Genomic DNA, 20,223 nt, shown 5'->3' on the forward strand with positions numbered 1-20,223 from the left:
TCTAAATTCTATCATCAGGAGTAACCACTATTGACACTTGGGTCTATTTTCTTTCAAGCTTTATTTATTTAGTTATAAATTCAGGATTATACTGTCTATGTGGTTGTCTTTATTGTGCTTAATCTTTTGTGGGCTTTCTTAGTCAGAAGATCCAGTTGTTGTTGTTTTTTTAATGCTGGAGAAAATCTCAGCCATGATCTGTTGGATAGTTCCTCTATTCTCTTCATATGTAGTTTCTCCATCAATCCTCCATATATCTTATTTATTTTATTTTTTTAAATTTACTTTAATTTTATTATTATTATTTTTGTGTGTGTGTATTTTTCTGAAGCTGGAAATGGAGAGAGACAGACAGACTCCCGCATGCGCCCGACCGGGATCCACCCGGCATGCCCACCAGGGGGCGACGCTCTGCCCACCAGGGGGCGATGCTCTGCCCCTCCGGGGCATCGCTCTGCTGCGACCAGAGCCACTCTAGCGCCCGGGGCAGAGGCCAAGGAGCCATCCCCAGCGCCCAGGCCATCTTTGCTCCAATGGAGCCTCACTGCGGGAGGGGAAGAGAGAGACAGAGAGGAAGGAGAAGGGGAGGGGTGGAGAAGCAGATGGACGCTTCCCCTGTGTGCCCTGGCTGGGAATCGAACCCGGGACTTCTGCACGCTCTACCACTGAGCCAACCGTCCAGGGCCTAATCCTCCATGTATCTTAACTTAAACATTCCTCCCCGCCCCCGTCGCTCAGTTCTCCATCAATCTATGCTATGTTTGGGAAGGTATCCTCAATTCTATACTTCAGTTAACCAGCTCTTTTCATTTGTGTCTGGTGTATTATTTTGTCTATCTGTTAAGAAAAAAAAAATATATATATATATATACACACACACACACACACACACGCACACACACACACACATACACACACACACCTTTCTGCTTTTGTTTGTTTGTTTTATAAAAATCTCTTCTTATTTTGTGGATGTAAACCCCTTCTCTGTCCCTTCGAGGATTTAAAAAATACTTATTATAAAGTCCTCCTCTGATTGCTCTAGCATCTTTGTTTTGAATTCTTCCATTTTGCGAGTCTGATCAATGGAGGTTCTCATCTATTTTCTAATTTTTGTTTGTCACTTATTTTCAGAGCACTTTTACGTGCTCTCCTGCCCTGCATCTGTAAGGATGTGTGCTTTTAAGCCAGAGCTCCTATCAACAGCTCAGATCAGAGGTCTCTTCCTGCTCCACATACTCCACGGGACAGGCTTTGGTCTCAGTCTCATGGTGTCTCACTTTGGCTCCTTGGCACAGAGAGGGGCATCCTTTCCGGCCGTGACTCACGGTGGCTGGTGCAGATGTTCCAACTCCATTCACAGCTAGCAGTATGCTTCTGGGTCCCGTTCTGCTTCTTATCCCCTGGTGGATGTTGGGGATCCTGCTCCCCATGTCTTCTTGCCTTGGACCCATCCTTCCACGGACCACGTGGCTTTGATTTCCATTTAAAATTGTGACGTTTCATCTCTTGATTTATTTATTTTTAGAGAATCTTCTCTATTTGTGATCTGTGATTCCCTTTTCTTATTTCCAAGCAGAACTATGTAGAAATTTAAAATATCTAAATATTTATCTATAAATTCCATGTTTTGGGAGCAAAAGAGAGAGTTTACTGAATGTGTTCACTCTGATTTTGACTCAGTTATATTTCACAACTGCTTTCACATTTTATTTTTTTTCAAACTTGATTATATAGTCTTGAAATCTTTTCTTCTTATTAAATAGACTTCTCAAACATGATTTTAAGTGGCTTTAGAGCAGGGGTCCCCAAACTTTTTACACAGGGGGCCAGTTCACTGTCCCTCAGACCATTGGAGGGCCAGACTATAAAAAAAACTATGAACAAATCCCTATGCACACTGCACAGATCTTATTTTAAAGTAAAAAAAACAAAACGGGAACAAATACAATATTTAAAATAAAGAACAAGTAAATTTAAATCAACCAACTGACCAGTATTTCAATGGGAACTATGCTCCTCTCACTGACCACCAAAGAAAGAGATGCCCCTTCCGGAAGTGCAGCGGGGGCCGGATAAATGGCCTCAGGGGGCCGCATGTGGCCCGTGAGCAGTAGTTTGGGGACTCCTGCTTTAGAGTATTCTGTTGATTTTGTTCTACCTTTAGTAAAGATAATGTCTAGTCCTCATGTGTGTTCTTTCTGGCACCTTGTGCTGATCTTGCTCTTTGCATTTGTTACTTGGTACATGTTTGTTGATTGAATGAATGAAGTCTTTGGTTCTGTGGCCAGCTTGCTGCAGTTTCTGGATAAACTTGCCACACTGTGGCTCAGGGCTTTCCAGACAGTGTTTGTTCCCTAAATGCTGACTGATTTCATAGGTGTGTGACAAATCTCCTCTTCTCACTAGTAGGAAGATGATTACTAGCCATCTTGGGAATTAACAGAAATTGGGGGAGGGGTCCATGAAAAAGGCCTGTGTAGCTGAGTAACAACTCAACAGCAGGAAGTGGAGGCTGGTGCCCTGGTAACCTGGCAGCTCTGGAGTTTGGATGTGAGTGCCGAGCCTTTCCATTAACCACTGGGAGCTCATGGAAAGGGCAGACATGCACATCACAGTGGTGGCGGGGCCCACTCAGCTCCGACTACAGAGGCGTCAGGTAGTTCCTGAGAGTGGGGAGGCCTATATTTAGCCTAGTCGATGAGGCATGTCAGATGCACTCATCCACTCCCCCTCACATAAGTCATCAGAGAGCAACAGGCATCACCGGAGAGGCATGACTAACTTTCCAAATGTCCCCCCGGGGCCATTGGGAATCACGTGGACCATCGAAACTGGTCTGGTGGACTCCCAAGGGGTGTTCATCTTCACCTGGGTAGCCTTAGGTGGGAAATGCTTCTCTGAGTGTGTGGGAGGGGAGTGGAGGGGAGGGGGGATAGGCGGGGAATAAAGGGGAGAGAGACAAATAGAATCCTGGGTGTTCAGTAAAGAGTTGGTGGCTTCTGATAGGCCATCATCTCAGTGAGGGGTTATGTTACTAACTGTGTGTTTTGGAGCTCTGCACTCCTCTCCATGATTCAAGTTTGAATTAGTTGCCAACATTTTAAAGTTAGTTGACAACATTTAAAGACATGACAGAAATTTCTTGCTTCTTAAAAAAAAAAATCAGAAGGCCTGATCACGCTGGCCCATTTCCGCCACGCTGGCCCATTTCCGCCACGCTGGCCCATTTCCACCACGCAGTAGCTGGCTGGAGATGACTAGCACCCCTCCCCCCAGGCAGGGCAGGTGCTCTCCCCCTCTTTCTCCAGTCCTCAGCTTGCCAGCTTTGCTCACTTGTGTTATGGATCCAGTCCTGAAGGCATTGGGTTTGAGATCCCTGATGTAGGTGAAGAAACGCTGTTCTTTGTCAGGAGGACTGTCCTGGGCATTCTCCTTGCCTCCCCGAGGATGCTCCTTGGTGGCTGGCAAACTCATCGTGTGCACATGGCCATGCTGCTGTGTTCATGGCCGCCATCATTCATCTACTGCAGCATTTTGTCCTTTTGAGCCCATTGGCCTTAAATCCTTCTCAACACACAACACCAGGAAGCCACTGCCAACCAACTCGAGTCAGAGGGTCCCAGGAAGCCTGAGACAAAGAGTCTGTCTGAGAAACTAAATCCTGTTTCCAAATGGCAGTGGGACCTTGAGGAAGACCCTCACCTTTCTGAACCTCAGGCTCTCCTTCTGTGAAATGAAGGTTTGGGGTGATGTTTTATCTCTAAGTCCCTTTCTGGCTCAGAGAAATTTATAGCCTTCGAGAGAAGGCTGGCAAGAAACATACCTAACTAAGCAGTGCTTGTCTTTAGCTGGTGAACTCATAGCTGTCTTAATTTGTTTTTTAACTGTCATTATAGCACAGTTAATAAGTTGAACATCAAGTTAGAGTCCATGGGTTTAAGTTCATACTCCATCACTTACCTGCTGGGTGATCATGGGGAAGTTCTTTAATGGCTCCGAGCCTCAGTGTCTTTATCTTTAAAATGGGAACAATAATAATACTTACTTCCTAGAGTTGTGAGATTTAAATGAGATAATGGATATAAAGTACATAGCTCAGTGTTTGACATAATAAATATGTATTACAGAAATGTTAAGTATTGTGTCTATATTTTGTAGTTCCTGTTTTTCTCCAACGTACATGCACTTTTTAATAATTAGAAAAAATGATGAAGGGTGAGGAGGTGATCTCCTGCAAGAAACTGGGAATGAATTTCACAGAATCCTTAGGAGTGGGCAGTCCAACATAAGATGGTTCATATTTTCTTAACTGGGACAACCAGAAACTTCCTTTGAGGGCTTTGGACGTACCATGAGCTTTCTCCCGGCAGACTAAAGATTAGTTTTGACCAATGTGAAAGTGTCTGTAAGAGGAGACCGTCTCAGTGACCTTTGCAGTCGATAACTCTGTCGATTGGATCAAGCTGGGTTTAGGGCTTTAGGGTGTGGACACATCTAGTTTTTCATTTTAGCTCTTCTAAGAATTAAGTAACTCAATGATGGCCCGGAGAACGTGGCAGCCCCAGAGACATTTGATTAAATGTGCTGCTGAGAAGAGAAAGGTCCTGATTTTTGCAGTGATTTGTGTAGTCCCACAACCAGGACCCTGGTCTGTGGGGGATTATATTCTTCTGCTCTTATTTTATGGCCCTTTCAAGTTAATCATTATGAATGCAGCTGGTTTAGGGGAGGGGCTTAGATACCAGAGAGACAACAAACAGATTTTGACGTTAATATTCTGGTTGTCGTAACTAAAATGATTTAAGATGTTAGATGATGGGATTAAAACTCAGCACTGCCTTTCCAGATTGAAATGACACACCTGCATGACAGACTGCCCTGGAGGGTTTAGGAAGAATTTACGCTCTTGCAGGGAGGGGGAAGATATGGCTTTCCAACTTACTTGAGAATAGTTTTTGCAAGGGTCATGAACTGGTGGACTGCCTGCTGTGTCTGGCTTATAGATGCATTAGTATTTTATTTACCACCACAGTATTTAAGATACTTAAATTTTAATATCTTTAGATGAGACATGTATTGTCAGGTTCACTAGACTCCTCTCACTTGCTGTTACTTCATGTCTAGCCAGATTCCCACATTTATGTCAACTGCAGGGTCTCGGCAAGCATTTGAGATTGAAATCCCCACTCACAGGGGTTTCATTTATTATTTGCTTATTGCTTTTGCCTTGAGCAGATGCTCTTCAGATTCTAAGTATTGATACGACTCTTAAAAAAGTGAAGGCCACATGTCTAGAAACTTAATGTCCAAATCAAGAGTGGTGATAGCTCCATTTTACTTTTTATATTGTTGGGAGGGCTTTCAGCTGCAAGTAACAGAGTACTTAACCGACAGTGGTTTAAACCATTAAGCTATTTAGTTTTATTGACTAACAAGGAGCCCCAGGTCTGGTTTAGTGACACGATAACCCACCAAGGGCTCAGGTCCTTTCATTCTTCTGTTTTGCTTTCCTCAACTGATGGTTCATCTTGGTCACAAAATAGCTGCTGCTTTCCAGCCATCACATCTTCATATGTCAGCATGCAAAACAGAAAGAAAAAGGGATAAAAAAGAAGTTCTCTTCTAGACTTTCTATCCTTTCATTAGAGTAGACTTCCCTTTACATTTCATTGGCTAGAAATGGGTCACATGCTACCTCTTGAACTTCACTGGTGGAGAATACCAGTCAGGACTCTTCTCCAAGAATGGATAGTTGCCACTAACGCAAAATTTGCTTCTGTTAGCAAGGGTGTAGGAGCAATGGCCAAGTGATACGATGAAAGATGTCTTCAGCTACACTGACACCATTATCTGTAGACTTGACTTAGTTCTTGTGCAGGGTGGCTAATATTTAAAGATGGAGCCTAACCAGGTGGTGGTGCAGTGGTTAGAGTGTCAGCCTGGGATGCTGAGGACCCAGGTTTGAAACCCTGAGATTGTTGGCTTGAGCGTGGGCTCACTAGCTTGAATGCAGGCTCACCAGCTTGAGTGTGGGATCACGGGATTGAGTGTAGGGTTGCTGACTTGAGCATGGGATCATAGACATAACCTAAGGTCACTGGCTTGAGCCCAGGGTCGCTGGCTTGAACCAGGGGTCATTGGCTCAGCTGGAGCCCTCCCCTACCCCTGCCCCACGGTCAAGGCACGTATCAGAAACAATCAATGAACAACAAAAGTGCCGCAACTACGAGTTGATGCTTCTCTTCTCTCTCACTTCCTGTCTGTCCTTGTCTGTCTCTCTCTCTCACTATAAAAAAGGAAAAAAAAAGATGGATGTTGTAAACTGCAGTGTATCCAGAGGAAGGACCTCTAGACTTGTGTAGGATCTAAATGATGTACGCTAAGTCTCAAGAGAAAGATTTAGGGGAGTTTAGCCCAGACAAGAGTAGCTCAGAGAGAATCTGAGAGATTTGTTCAACCATCCCATGGGCTGTAGAGGGTAGAAGGTTTAATCTTAACATTGTTTTTGTTCTGGGGAAAGAACTGAGGGTGAGGATGAAATGACAAGGAGTAAAGTTTCAGCTAGATATGAGGAACAAGCTTTGGCAATTCGGTCTCTGTTAGAGAACTCTGATATTTCATGGAATAATAAGTGCCTGGCAGATATGACCGAGCTGAGAGCAACTGCCCATCTGTCAGGAATGAGCTGGAGAGTTGGACTCACATTGGTAAGATGGGATTGGGCCACTCAGAGACTCTGCACCTCTCAAATCCTTGAAAAAAAATTTTTTTTAAAAAATCTCCAAGTGCTGGTAGTTTAGGCTCTTGGATTTGGCTGAAAACCAACCTCCCAACTTTCTGCAAGGGTATGAGCAATTCAGTTTAAATTTGCCTGGCATGGGGGAGGCATTTATGAACCCTGCGTCATCACCTCAATCCCCAAGGGACTTTACATTGTCCTTAAGGGTAGACAATATTTGAGAAGCAGAAAACCTATGGACATTTCACCTCTCACATGCATATATAAATATAAACATAAGTAGGTCAGCCGGCATCATATTTAATAGTGGAAGTGGGTTTGGCTAAGAAGCACATCTACCGAAGATGATGCTTAGAAAAATTGCCAACTATCTCCAAGTGGGAAGTATTTGCAGTTGCATCCCTTTAATCACGATCACTTATTAAAGTATATTCACAGTTTTGCACACCTCACTGTAGCTGTATTTTGTATTTTAAAGAGATAGCCAGAACTCTCTCTGATTTTTCAGTTGTCAAATTATCATTTTTTGTCTGCTCTATTCCTCTGTGTTTTGAATGTTTGCTTATGGCAGAAACTGCTCTGGGGACTAGTCTGTTGTATATCTACTTCCCCTAATTTCTCCCTCATATCTCTCAGGGAAAAACAAAACCTGAAATTGCTTTCCAAATGCTATGTCTTTCTATTCAAATTTTACGATGTTCCATGTGATGGAAATGGATATGTTTGTTCTAATTTCTTGTTTATTAAAAATAGGCAGTCATGTGCCAATTTAAAAAACACACACAAAAACCTAAATAATAAAATACAGCATTCAGAGAAAGAGTATTTGCTCATTTAATGCACAGCAGATCCTCAGACACACATTTTTCTTCAGTGAAGTGACCATGTTATTCATTAAAATAAAACAAAATTAAATTGGAATGATACTTTGTTTCCATTGGTAATTTATGTTCAAGTTGGTATGTTACAAGGACCTTATCCTCTTTTAAATCCCACTGACTTGAAAGAGGTGAATGATTTTCTGTTGCTCACCAACTATGCCTGCTATCCCAAAACAAAATAAAAAACTCATTCTAGAATATAAGAGTGCTTCTGGAAATCACTGACACCTCAAAGCTAGACTCACATACTCATCCAAGGAATTTAAGATAATTTGGAGTGACTGGGGAGAGAGTGATGAGCACTTTATACACTAATAAAAGCAATGGACCTGCCTGAGCAGGCGGGTGGCGCGGTGACTAGAGCGGAGATCCAGGTTTGAAACCTCGAGGTCGCCAGATGGAGCCTGGGCTCATCCAGCTTGAGTGTGGGACCATAGACATGACCCCATGGTCTCTGGCTTGAGCCCAAGGTCGCTGGCTTGAGCAAGGGGTCACTCACTCTACTATAGCCCCCTGGTCAAGGCACATATGAAAAAGTAGTCAATGAACCACTAAGGTGCTGCAATGAAGAATTGATGCCCCTCATCTCTCTCCCTTCCTGTCTGTCTGTCCCCCCTCTCTTGGTCTCTCTCTGTCTCTGTCACACACACAAAAAAGCAATGGACCCTCCCCAGGGGATTGTATCTTCCTGAGCATGCATTCAATATTATATGCAGTTTTAAGGGCCAACAGACGCTCTGAAACCTATTCATAGACCCCTTTAGAATTCATTAATTTGTTGGTTTATTAATATGTTCATTCTTCAAACATTGATTGAGCCTGTATCCTGGGCCAAAATGCCCTCTGTAGGTATATCTGGGATCAAATTATTTGCTTTGATGTAGCTCAGAATCTAGTCGGAGCCTGGCCCCAGAGGGATGCGTCTGTGACCAGGGCAGTGTGGAGGGCTGTGGGGGGTACAGAGAAGGAAGGACACTTGATTCAGAGGTCTGAGGTGAGGTGTTTGTCAGAGAAAATGCCCTACAGGGCTGTGATCTAGAGTAGAATTCAAGAACTCTTGATCCGGAAGAGGCTGGCCTCCTGCGTGCCTGTCCCTGCAGGTGGCATCCAGCACTGTGAAGGGTGAGCTGCATGGTGGAGGAGGCTGGCTCACGAAGGACCAGACGCCAGTGTACAACTCGGGCCTTCCCCTCCTCCCAACGAGCTCTTCCCAGCTGCCAGGCGGGAGTGCTCTTTTGCTAGCTCCTGAGTTTTCCTCTGGACGGTGGTTCTCACAATCAAAACATTCAGCTTTCTGCGTTTCTGTTTTGTTGTCAAAAGCAGCTAAATGTCTCCTGCTCTCTCTTGTCTCTTCCAAATTGGAAAACTAGCCAGAAAGAGTGAGTGGTATTCAAAATCTATGTAGTCTGGCTTGTCTCTAGTCCTGGGGCAGAAAAAAATTTTACCAGGTGAATTGTTTTCAAGCTCAGATATTTGTAGGGCTGAGGAAATGTAGTGTTGGTTGACTTCGGTGAATAGAGCCAAAACCACAGGAGGAGGGTGTTGAGTGGTCCGGAATGACAGGCTTGCTGTGTGGCTCTGATGCTCAGTGATGAGCATTGGCTCCCACCAATAGGATTGTGGAGATGGTAGGCTTTGGGTGAAGACCAAGCTTCATGGTCAAATTACACTTTAGTTAATTGCTATCGGTTTTGTCTTGGTTAATTGGTACTTGCATTTTTTTTCTTTTTTTAAAGCTACTTAGCAGCATTCAAAGAAATACTTTTATCATGGAAAATTTCAAGCACATAAAAAGATAGAGAGAATAGTATGATGAGCTCTCATGTACCCATCACCCAGCTTCAATAATTATTAACACATGACCATTTGGTTTTTTTTTAAACATTTTCTTTTTTTAAAAATTATTTTTTTATTTATTCATTTTTAGAGAGGAGAGAGAGAGAGACAGAAAGGGATAGAGAGGAGAGAAAGACAGAGAGAGAGAGAGAAGGGGGGAGGAGCTGGAAGCATCAACTCCCATATGTGCCTTGACCAGGCAAGCCCAGGGTTTCGAACCAGCGACCTCAGCATTTCCAGGTCGACGCTTTATCCACTGCGCCACCACAGGTCAGGCCTGACCATTTGTTTTATCTGTAACTTTACCACTGTCCTTAACCCCCACCATGGGATCATCTTATAACAAATCCAAGACATCGTTATACTGTAGTTTATCTATTACTATGTCAGTATACATATGGGTAGTATAAATATGTCAGAATATATATTTCAGAATATTTCTCAAAAAAGCATTCTAAGGACTGTTAAAAAATAACTTAAGTTAATAAAAAAGTAATCTTATGCATGCACATTAGAGAATTAGCAAGATTCAGAGAAGTATAAAGAAAATAAAAATTGCCTTTGATCTCACCATCCACAGACAACTGCTAGTGACATTCTGGTTTATTTCCCTCTAGTCTTTTCTATACCTTATATATGAACACATATATACATATTGATTATCTAACTTCATATATAACTTTTAATTTATTTAATATTTATCAGAACATTACAAATTATCTGTAAACATTTTTATCTGCTACATTTTCTATGCTGTAGACACATCATTATTTACTTGATGATTTAGATTTCTTCACATTTGTTGCTATTAAACACAACCCCTCAGTGAATTATCTTCATAATGAAATGTCTGATTTGCAGACTCTTGGTTTTGAATTGAACCCTATGGTTGAAATTATTGGGCCATTGTACATAAAGAATTTTAAGGTTCTTGATCCATACTCCTAATTGGTTTCCGCTGGACACTTCCAATAGCTGTATTAAAGCACCTCTGTCGCCTAACGCTGGCCAGCACTCGAAACAAAAAATTTTCTAACGTTATCTCATTGTTCTCATTTGCATCTCTTTTATGGTACCTGCTGTGGAATGTATTTTAATTTAGTCACTCTTCTATTCTCTACGTGCTGCAAATCTTCACCTATTTGAGAGTTCTCATTGTGTGAATGGAAAAACCTCAAAAAACGATGGATTCCAATATAAAGTACAGTGAAATAATTTGAATTTCTAAAAAATAATAAATATTTTGAAGCCTGGCAGGGAGTTCTATAATTATTCATTCTTAGTCACCAGGCATTGCTCAACCATTGTGTCCATAGCAGTATTATTTCAAGAATTGCTTTAAAATGTAAACTTTTCCAGTACAATGGGGCTCAAACATTGGGGTGCCAGGTCCTTGACTACTGTGATTTGCTGAGAGGTGATGCAGAACCATGTCTTGGTGGGCCTGAGATGTACTCGCGTCATGGGCTTTGTGGTGGATGGGAGGGATGTGAAACCGTGTTGTTAGATCCTCTAACAGCTGAAGGCAGAACGAGGATGTCACACTGACTGCCCTGTGATCTGAAGGGGACACCACATGGGTGGCAAGGAATAACTGTTCTCCCTTTCCATGGTGGGGCTGGGGTTACTGAAATGAGTTGTAAACAAAAGTAGCAGGGATTAGGGTTTATAGTAACAGATGTTGGGGGGGTATCTTCCAAATACATATTTAATCTCTATTACAGCACGACCACTATTACGGACTGAATGTTTGTGTCCCCATCTCCCTCAAGTTCATATGTAGAGTTGGCGACCCCCAATTTGATGATGTCAGGAGGCAGGGCCTTTGGGAGGTGTTTATGTTGAGGATGGAGCCCTCACGAATGGGATCAGTGCCCTTATAAAAGAGACCTCACAGAGCTCCCTCACCCCTTCCACCATGTGAGGACACAGCGAGAAGACGTTCATCTGTGAAGCAGGAGGAGTGGGTCCTCACCCGGCACTGAATCTACTGGTGCCTGATCTTGAACTTCCAGCCTCCAGAACCATGAGAAATAAACATCTGTTGTTTATAAGGCACCCAGTCTATGGTATTATGTTCTAGCAGCCTGAACTAAGATAGCATTGACCAATCAGAGCAGACACCCCCTTCATAAGCTCCTGGAACCCCTGTTGTTTCAGACATTAGTCCTCTAGGGTCTGGTGATGGGAAGGTGGGGCTGTTCCTGGGGGAGGGACTGAGTGGCAGAGCTTCTTGAAGGTCCTGGCTATAGCTATTCACAGTAGAAGCTAAAGCATTTAGCATTTCAGCATTTTAATAATCAGAAGGGTTGTATTCGTATATATCAGCTGGCTATCAGACTAAAATATTAGTGAGATCTCTTATGTCTTTTATGCCAAACATATGCAGTGAGTTTCTCGATGAACTGTCCAGGACACTGCAGAGGGTGGCTGTTTCCTCTGCCGCGTGTCAGCCATACCCTGAAATGGGGAGGTGGGGCTGAGGGCCTTTTAAAGCGTGCTTTCCTGAACATGGAATAGAAATGTGCTCTGTCCCCTCCCACCTCTGATCCCAGGGCCTCCCCCTTCTCTCCTGCGGCCTGCGTTCCAGCCAGGCTCTATGAGCAGAGCAAGCGGGCATGCCTCTGCCCCCCTGGTGGGAAGAGGCGAGCATAGGAGGTCAAGCCAGGGTTTGCTTCCTTCACCCACTCCTACCCCTTTGGTCCTCGTCTTCTAGGGAAGACCTTCCCAAGCCACTCCTGTTTTCACTGGGCTTGAATGAAAGGGCCCATTTCAGTCTCTGGTTTTGAGATGTGATGTGGTCATTTGTGGAAGCATAAAAGTGATCTCGTGCCTTGCTGGAAATATTCTACAGTCAGAATTAGCTTTGTTAAAGGTCAGCCTTCAAAAAACGGCCATGGATGTGCCTTAGTGGGCCAAGTACTTGGTTTGCTTGCAGAGTTTGTGGCTTCCCTCCCTTCTTCAGAATGGGAAATTCCCCATCTGCATCTACTCATTCCCTGGTACGCAAGCTTTTCAAGTTCTAATGGTTTCCAGGGAAAAGAGGCATGTCTCTGGCTTCATCAGAAGGTAGGGAGAACCTGGGAGGTGTTGGAGTGTTACGGGCTCTATTTTGTCTCCCTAAAAATAATATGTTGAAGTCCTTTATGCCCAGTACCTTGGACCAGTTAAGGCAAAATGAAGGTTATCAATATAGGTTGAAATGAGCCCTAGTACAATATGACTGGTGTCTTTATAAGAAGAAGTAATTAGGACACAGATACACAGAGAGGGACGACTTATATGAAGACAGGGGGAGAAGAAGGCCAATGTAAGCCAAGGAGAGAGGCCTCAGAAGGAACCAAACATGAAGATAATGGCCTCAGACTTGCAGCCTCCATAACTGTAAGAAAATACATTTCTGTTGTTTAGACTTCCCGGGATGGGGTGCTCTGTTCCGGCAGCCGAGCAGACGAAGGCCAGAGGCTGGGAGGAACATCAGTCTTCATTCCACGCCTGTCTAGCACACCACTCCTGGGCAGGGAGGGAGTTAAGATGCCCCAGCTCAGCACTCACACCCCCACATACTCCAGCACTGACTGTTTTCTCTCCTGGTGGGGTTTCCGTTCTGGCAACGGGGCTCACACATTGAAGCACCAAGTCCTTGTCTTAGAATCCTTCCTAAAACACATAGGCCTTTCAGGTGCAGTGTTTTCTAACATGTGTTATTCAAAAGAGCCTTGAGAATGTGATGGAGATGGTAGTGACCCCCCAAAGGACGTCCTAATCTCTGGAAACCTGTGAATGTGTTACCTTATATAGCAAAAGGGACTTTGCAGATATGATTAAGTTAAGGATCTTTAAATGGGGAGATTCTTCTGGAGTATCTGGTGGGTCAGATGTGATCACAAGGATCATGATGAGAGGGAGACAAGGGGAGAGTCAGAGAGGGAAATGACAGAAGCAGAGATTGGAGTGAGTTCCTCTGAAGATGGACACACAGGCCATGAGCCAAGGACTTCAGGACGCCTCCAGCAGCTGGAGAAGGCCAGGAAGCAGATCCTCCCCTGGAGCCTCCAGAAGGAATGCAACCCGATGACTCCTAGATTCTAGTCCACTGAGACCCATTTCAGACTTTGGACATTTGGATCTGTAGGAGAACAAATTTGTGTTGCTTTAAGGTAGTGTTTTACAACTGCTGGTCCGTGGACCAGTGCCAATCTGGCCAGCAACATCGTACTGGTCTATGAAAGAGTTAAGCACTCTGATGTTGTATGAAGATTATTGACCCAGTGATCTCAGTTGAATTCACTTATACCCAGGATGATCTCTGCCTTAGGAACCATGAAATCATTATCTTATTTTCACTGGTTCCCAAGTGTACAAAGTTTAAACACTACTGCTTTAAACCACTAGCTTTGTGGTAGTTTGTGACAGCGGCCATAGATACAGCAATACCAGGGAAAGTGGGAACCATGTGGTGTTGGGCAGGCTGTGCCCCTTGTGGCCGTCTCCTTGTGCTTTACCTTAAGTATTCATGCGGATTATCCATGCCATCTCATAAGGTAACATGTTGGTATTAAGGTCAAAAGGATTTTAAAATGACTTACCAGATAGATATGTCAACTTTTCCCTTCACCAAATAGTCAAGCAAAAGTAACACTCCAGGAAGTTCTAGCGTGTTTTTTTCTCTGCCCATGTGTACTTCAAGGCCATGCCTGCCTGTTTGAGAGTCCCAGGACAGTGTGTGCATTGAATCCAGACAACTCAAAACCTGGCTCCTTGACTTACCAGACATTTTGAACCTCAACTTTCTAATCTATAAAATGGGTTGGTAGAAATGCCAGTCTTGCAAGGTTGCTGTAGATAATTACCTGTGTTTGGCACATGAAGTAGAGCATACTGTGTAGTGAGCACTGTTCTAACACTGACATATTCTACATATTAATTAACACTTCTCATCTTCATAACAGCATGGCGAAATAGATTTCATTGTTATCCCCATTTCACAGATGAAGACACTGAGGCCCAGAGAACTTAAATTATATGTCTGCATTCACACAGGTGGCAAGTGGTAGAGCCAGGATAAGAATCCATCTAGTTTCACTCTTTTTTTTTTTTTCTGAAGTGATAAGCACCCGACTGGGATCCACTCGGCATGCCTACCAGGGGGCAATGCTCGCCCATCTGGAGCATTGCTCCACTGTAACAGAAGCCATTTTAATGTCTGAGGTGGAGGCCATGGAGCCGTCCTCAGTGCCCGGGCCAACTTTGCTCCCATGGAACCTTGGCTGTGGAAGGGGAAGAGAGTGATAGAAAGCAGAGGGGGAAGGGTGGAGAAGCAGATGGGTGCTTCTCCTATGTGCGCTGGCCGGGAATCGAACCCAGGACTTCCACATATGAAGCCAACGCTCTACCACTGAGCCAGCTGGCCAGGGCTAGTTTGACTCTTAGGCAGGGTTTCTCAAACTTGGCACTACTGACACATTGTCTGGATAATTCTGTGTTGTGAGGGCTGTCTTGTGCACTGTAGGCTGTTCAGCAGCAGCCCTGGCTTCTACCCTCTAGATTCCAATAGTACCACCGCACCCTGGGATGAGACAACACAAAATGTCTCCAGACACTAACTAAATGTTTTTTGGGGGGCTCATTTGTCCCAGGTAGAAAACCCGCATCTCTTGGTTTTGAAGTCTGATCACTGTGCGGTGCTGTCTGCATGGTAGGAGAAGACTTCATGACACTTTGGGCCCCAAGTTTCACAAAACCTTCGAAGCTCTAAGCAGACAAGTGTCAGTAAATGTCCCCGTCTCTTTATCTAGCCAGCACCCCGTGGAATCTGTTCCCCTCTTTGGTGGCTGGTGTCAAGACCAAGCGGGACTCGGTGTGCGAGGATGTTAACACCTTTCGCTGGCTTCCCTGGCAGCCGAGGAACGCCGTGGCAGATTGAGTGAGGGCACCGAGCAGATTGCAGAAGGCACAGGCGCATGTGCTCATAGGCGCTTAATATTCTTTTGAGAAGGATGATTCATGTAGTGCACACATGGCCTTACGGGGAGTTGTCTGAACAATTAATGTGCCTCCACCAAATTCTTTGCCAACAGTCTCCCTGTCACTCTTGGACTTGGATGGGGGGAAAAAACGGGTCAAGAAATTCAGGATACCAGGAAAAGAGAAAAGAAGAATAGCTAATCAATAATGAGCATTCTGTTAATTGGGGCATTTCTCCAAAATACATTGAGATCAAGTTTTATCTCTTAAACGAATCTGTTAACGTTTATAATTGATTTGGGTTAGTGCAGTGGGTTGGAAGAATTCACTGAAGCAGCCAAATCTCTGGTTCGGCAGCATCTGGGAAAGGTTCTGTCCCCCAATGATACCTCTGCCTCTAAGCAGCCGCATCAGAAATATGAATCGTCAGCCCTACAGTGACCACATGGGAAATCTAGATGGATCTCCGATCCTACCTGCTACCAGGAGTCCTGTTTAGGATATACATTTTAATAAGGCCGCCTTCATGAGCCTTCTCTTTTGTTCTTAACACCATGCCTGGTGTCCTGGCTGGGACAGAATTTTTTGAAGCCAGGTGGAGGCTTACCCAAGTCCATGTCCCATTCACAGTTCGTCTGCTCTTGGTCCAATCCCTTGTGTGATGCGTGTTCCTATTCATGTAGTTTGTGGGGATGGTGTCCCACTTACATTTATGACTTCATCTTTCCTTGTTTCCTGCACCCAGGCTTGGGTCAGGGAAGGTACTCTGCAGATGTGTAAGTAAAACAGTGGGTTAGTAGAAAGGCATAGGTCCAGGGCTGTATTCCTTTCCCACAGCCGCTGTAACAAATTGCCACCGACTTGGCGTCTGCAGAGGATGCATGCAGATAACACACTTTCACCCTCCTGCAGCTCAGGAGGGCAGAACTGGAAGTCCTGTTCACCGTGTCGCAATCAAGGTGTGGGCATGGCTGTGCTCCCTCGGGGTAGGGGCTCTAGCAGAGAGTCTGTGTCCTTGTCTTCACCAGCTTCTAGAGCCACAGTCCTTGGCTTATGACCCTCTCCTCCAACTGCAGGGCAGTGTAACATCTTCCTTTAGCTGTCAAACATCCTGTAACAACCCCAATGATTACATTGAGAGTCCAGGATAATCCTCCATCATCTCAAGATCCTTAATTTAATCATATTTGCAAAATCTCTGTGGCCATTTAAAGTAACATTTACAAATTCTGGGGATTAGGACCTGGGTATCTCAGGAGCCGTGGTTTAGCCAACCACAAGGGCCAGAATAGCTGTCTTGCCATAGAGGCACGGCAGGATTGAGCTAACTGTTGTATCAGAACAGCGAGAAACAGACGTTTTGCCACACAATTAATTAAGTAGCCAAATTAAGGAGTCTTGAATGCTGGCTTGACCGCATGGAGACCTAAGTCATTTAAATTAATGCGGCCCCGAACACAGTTTGGGGCTATATTTTGAAGACAAAATTATACACTGATTGAGGAATGGGGAGGAGAGGAAGCATAGCAGTAGGACAAAGCAGTGAAACAAGCTTTCTTACAATGTTTATCTATAGGGTTAATTCAGAGAGAAACAGTCTGAGAACACCTGCAGACTTTCAAAGCTAACCCAAGGCCACAGGCTGGGAAACCAGCCTCAAGGCCAGAAATAGGGAGTCTTTTCAGAAAAAGGAAGTTCTGCTAAAAGTCTCTTTGTTATAGAGAAAGTAAGTTCTGCCAAAAATTATTCATGCTAAGAGCCTCTCTTATCTATATTTCACTAACGAGTTTAATTTGCTTCACCACGTGACTAGCGAGCATGGTGGGCAGGCTGGCAATCTCTGGACCTCAGTTTCTTATTTAATGGGAGAAGGTTGGGCTATTGCTTTTTCAGCGTTAACATCTTTCCTTCTTTTGGTGAGTTTTATGCAATGAGAAGAGCAGGTCATATGGGAAAAATTTGGAGCTCTGCGTTAGGCAGACCTAGGGTTTAATCTGGACTTCAATACTCTTCCCTGTCAAAAGGGATCATATACATAATAAAATATATATTCATACATATGGAATAATACATTTATAATGTATCTTTTTATTTTTTTCTGGGCATTACCTTTCCTCATCAGTAAAATTGGATTGGGGTAGGGTCCATTCCTTGATGGGGGAGCCCACTCTTTCTTTGAGGTTAAGAGTCACTTCTAGTTGACTGGTAGTGATCTGTCTTCTGCCTTCTTGATGGGAACTAGGCTCCTGGACAGGTGAGGGTCTTCTTCAAAGCACTTCTACAGATGTGGTCCTTCTTAGCTGGAACTGTGTAGATGCCTTCACCATCTATACTTATAGCCCCAACCTCTTGCCCTGGGTTTCTGACCCAATCCCTTAGCTTCTCAGTATGCTTATTCCCTTGACATAAAACACTGTGCAATGAGCCATGAGCATCTCAAATGGAACCTGCCTAGAACCGTTCTCCTTCTGACTCATCCCAATATTGGGTTTCTGCTCTCTGTCAGTGATGTCCCAAGTCTTCAGGGCACCCACACTCAGAAGGGAAGGGGAGGATGGATGGATGTTGAGCTCCCACATGTGCAGGCAGCGGATTGCTGGCAGGAGCTGGAGGAACACCATCCTCAGGAAATAGAAGGAAATAGAAGGAAGGTGAAGCCCAGAGAGTCACAGATACTTGTTCTTGGTCACACAGCTAACAGGTTACAGAGCTGGGACTTGAACTCAAATCTCCTGACTCCCCAGCCTGTTTTTTGTGTTTTTTTCCAACACAAGAGTTTCTTTGGGCCTTCCCATGACACCTTCACAATTTTTTTTGTGTTGTCTATTTTGACTATTTTCTTTTAAATTGTGGCAAGGTAGGCATAACATAAAATATGCCATTTTAACCATTTTAAAGCGAACAATTAATTCAGTGGTATTTAGTGCATTCACAATTGTGTGGGACCACTGCCTCATTCTAGTTCCAGACCATCTTCCTCACTCTAAATCAGCGGTTCTCAATCTGTGGGTCGCGACCCCGGCGAGGGTCGAACGACCAAAACACAGGGGTCGCCTAAAGCCATCGGAAATACATCTTTTTAAAAATGTATAGTATAATAAATATGTATTTTCCGATGGCTTTAGGCGACCCCTGTGTTTTGGTCGTTCGACCCTCACCGGGGTCGCGACCCACAGGTTGAGAACCGCTGCTCTAAATGGAGACCCTATCACCCTTAAGCAGTCCCCCCCTCCCATTTCCTCCTTCCTTTAGTTCTGGCAACCACTAACTTTTCTGTTTCCATGGATGTAACTGTCCTGGGTGGAATGGTATCATATAAAATGTGGTCTTTTGTGTCTGGCATCTCTCACGTAATGTTTCCAAAGTTCATCCATCTTGTGGTGTGTATCAATGCTTCACTCCCTTTTATTGCTGAACACTATTCCATCGTGGGGATGGATCTCACTTAGCTTATCCATTCACCAGCTGAGGGACATTTGTGTCATTTCCACCTTTTTTTCTGGCTGTTGTGAATAGTGCTGCTATGAATATTTGCTTGAACACTTGCTTTCATTTCTTTTGGATTTACACCCAGGAGTGAAATTGTTCATATGGTAATACTATGTTTAACTTGTTGAAAATTGACTTTTTCTTTTCCTTTTCTTTTATAATGCTTTCTTTACATCTTTAAAGGAAATAAAATATATTTTGGAAGGAAATGTTATATCACTACCAAAAGCAGAATCCGTTCTCCCTTGCCGTAAGTAGATGGCAATCGTAAACTAAAGAACAAACAAAATCACAGAAGTTAAAAAAATAAAACCCAAAAGAAAATTAAAAAGAGGAAACACCACAGTGCTATTAAAATGCAACCAGCTGCTATTTTTTTTTTTGTTAAGGCTTAGCATATTACAGTCTCTTTAAAAACCAGATTAACAAGTGTTAGAAAGGTGTTGAAGATCTATTAGCACCAAAATGAGACTTGCTCATTAATTAATTGGAAAGATTAAAAGAGAATCAGGGCTTTGTCCTGAGTGCTTTAATATTAATTAGTGCCTTGTCTATAGGACAAAACCATGTCTGGGGCTACATCTGACACTCTGGTTGTGTCCTTTCTTCCACTACCCAGCTGGTGGTGACCTCCTTCCTCTCTGTGTCACCTGGTCCTTATCACCTCTCACTGGGACTCTGACCTGACTCCAGTCTTCTAACTTTCCTGCTTGTACGCTCACCACCAGCCACAGCTCGTGACACCGAAAGGGAGCTTTGAGCATATACTCCCCACTCTTAAATCTTTGGTGGAATCTTCAATATTTCCAGGGTAAAATCTAAAACCCTGAGTCAGGTACACACGAGTCACCACAGTCTGCTCCCTGTCACCTTCCAGCTCTTTCTGTCTCCTATACTGACCCATCTGGGGAACTAGAGAGTTCTCTCTTTCTTCCACCTGCTCCACCATTCTGACGCTATCACTCACTTCTCTTCCTCCTCCATCTTTACCTGTGTGGATCATCCTGGTTGATCTAACTCTCGGGGTTCTTATGAAGATCGAATAAGGCAGACAGAACCCCTGAGAAAACCTTAAAGAGAAATACAAGTGCAAAACATATCATTGCTAGTCTGGTTTTGTCTTAAGTTCTTAAACTTTTGAATGTCAAGGGCTGGGAGGTGCCTTTTCCATTTCTTAGGTTTGAAGCAATTGCCTTCCCTTGGTGTCTTTTGTGCCACCTGACACACAGAATGGCCCCCCACTGACTGAACAGATCCCTCTTCTTTATCTTGGCTGTAGCCATGCCAAATTCTCACCTCTCAGTGCCT

General features: G+C 43.9%; 1 protein-coding gene and 1 non-coding gene across 2 annotated transcripts in view; one reads left to right on the plus strand and one right to left on the minus strand.

The window, feature by feature from the left end:
* Window positions 1-20,223, plus strand: part of GRIN2A (glutamate ionotropic receptor NMDA type subunit 2A) — a 409,746-nt gene that overhangs the window by 6,439 nt on the left and 383,084 nt on the right. The window lies entirely within an intron of this gene.
* On the minus strand, window positions 14,802-14,877 carry TRNAM-CAU (transfer RNA methionine (anticodon CAU)). Its single transcript has one exon. It is a non-coding gene; the product is annotated as a tRNA-Met (tRNA).

This window comes from Saccopteryx bilineata, chromosome 4 (assembly GCF_036850765.1).
Source record: "Saccopteryx bilineata isolate mSacBil1 chromosome 4, mSacBil1_pri_phased_curated, whole genome shotgun sequence".
Classification (NCBI taxonomy): Eukaryota; Metazoa; Chordata; class Mammalia; order Chiroptera; family Emballonuridae; genus Saccopteryx; species Saccopteryx bilineata.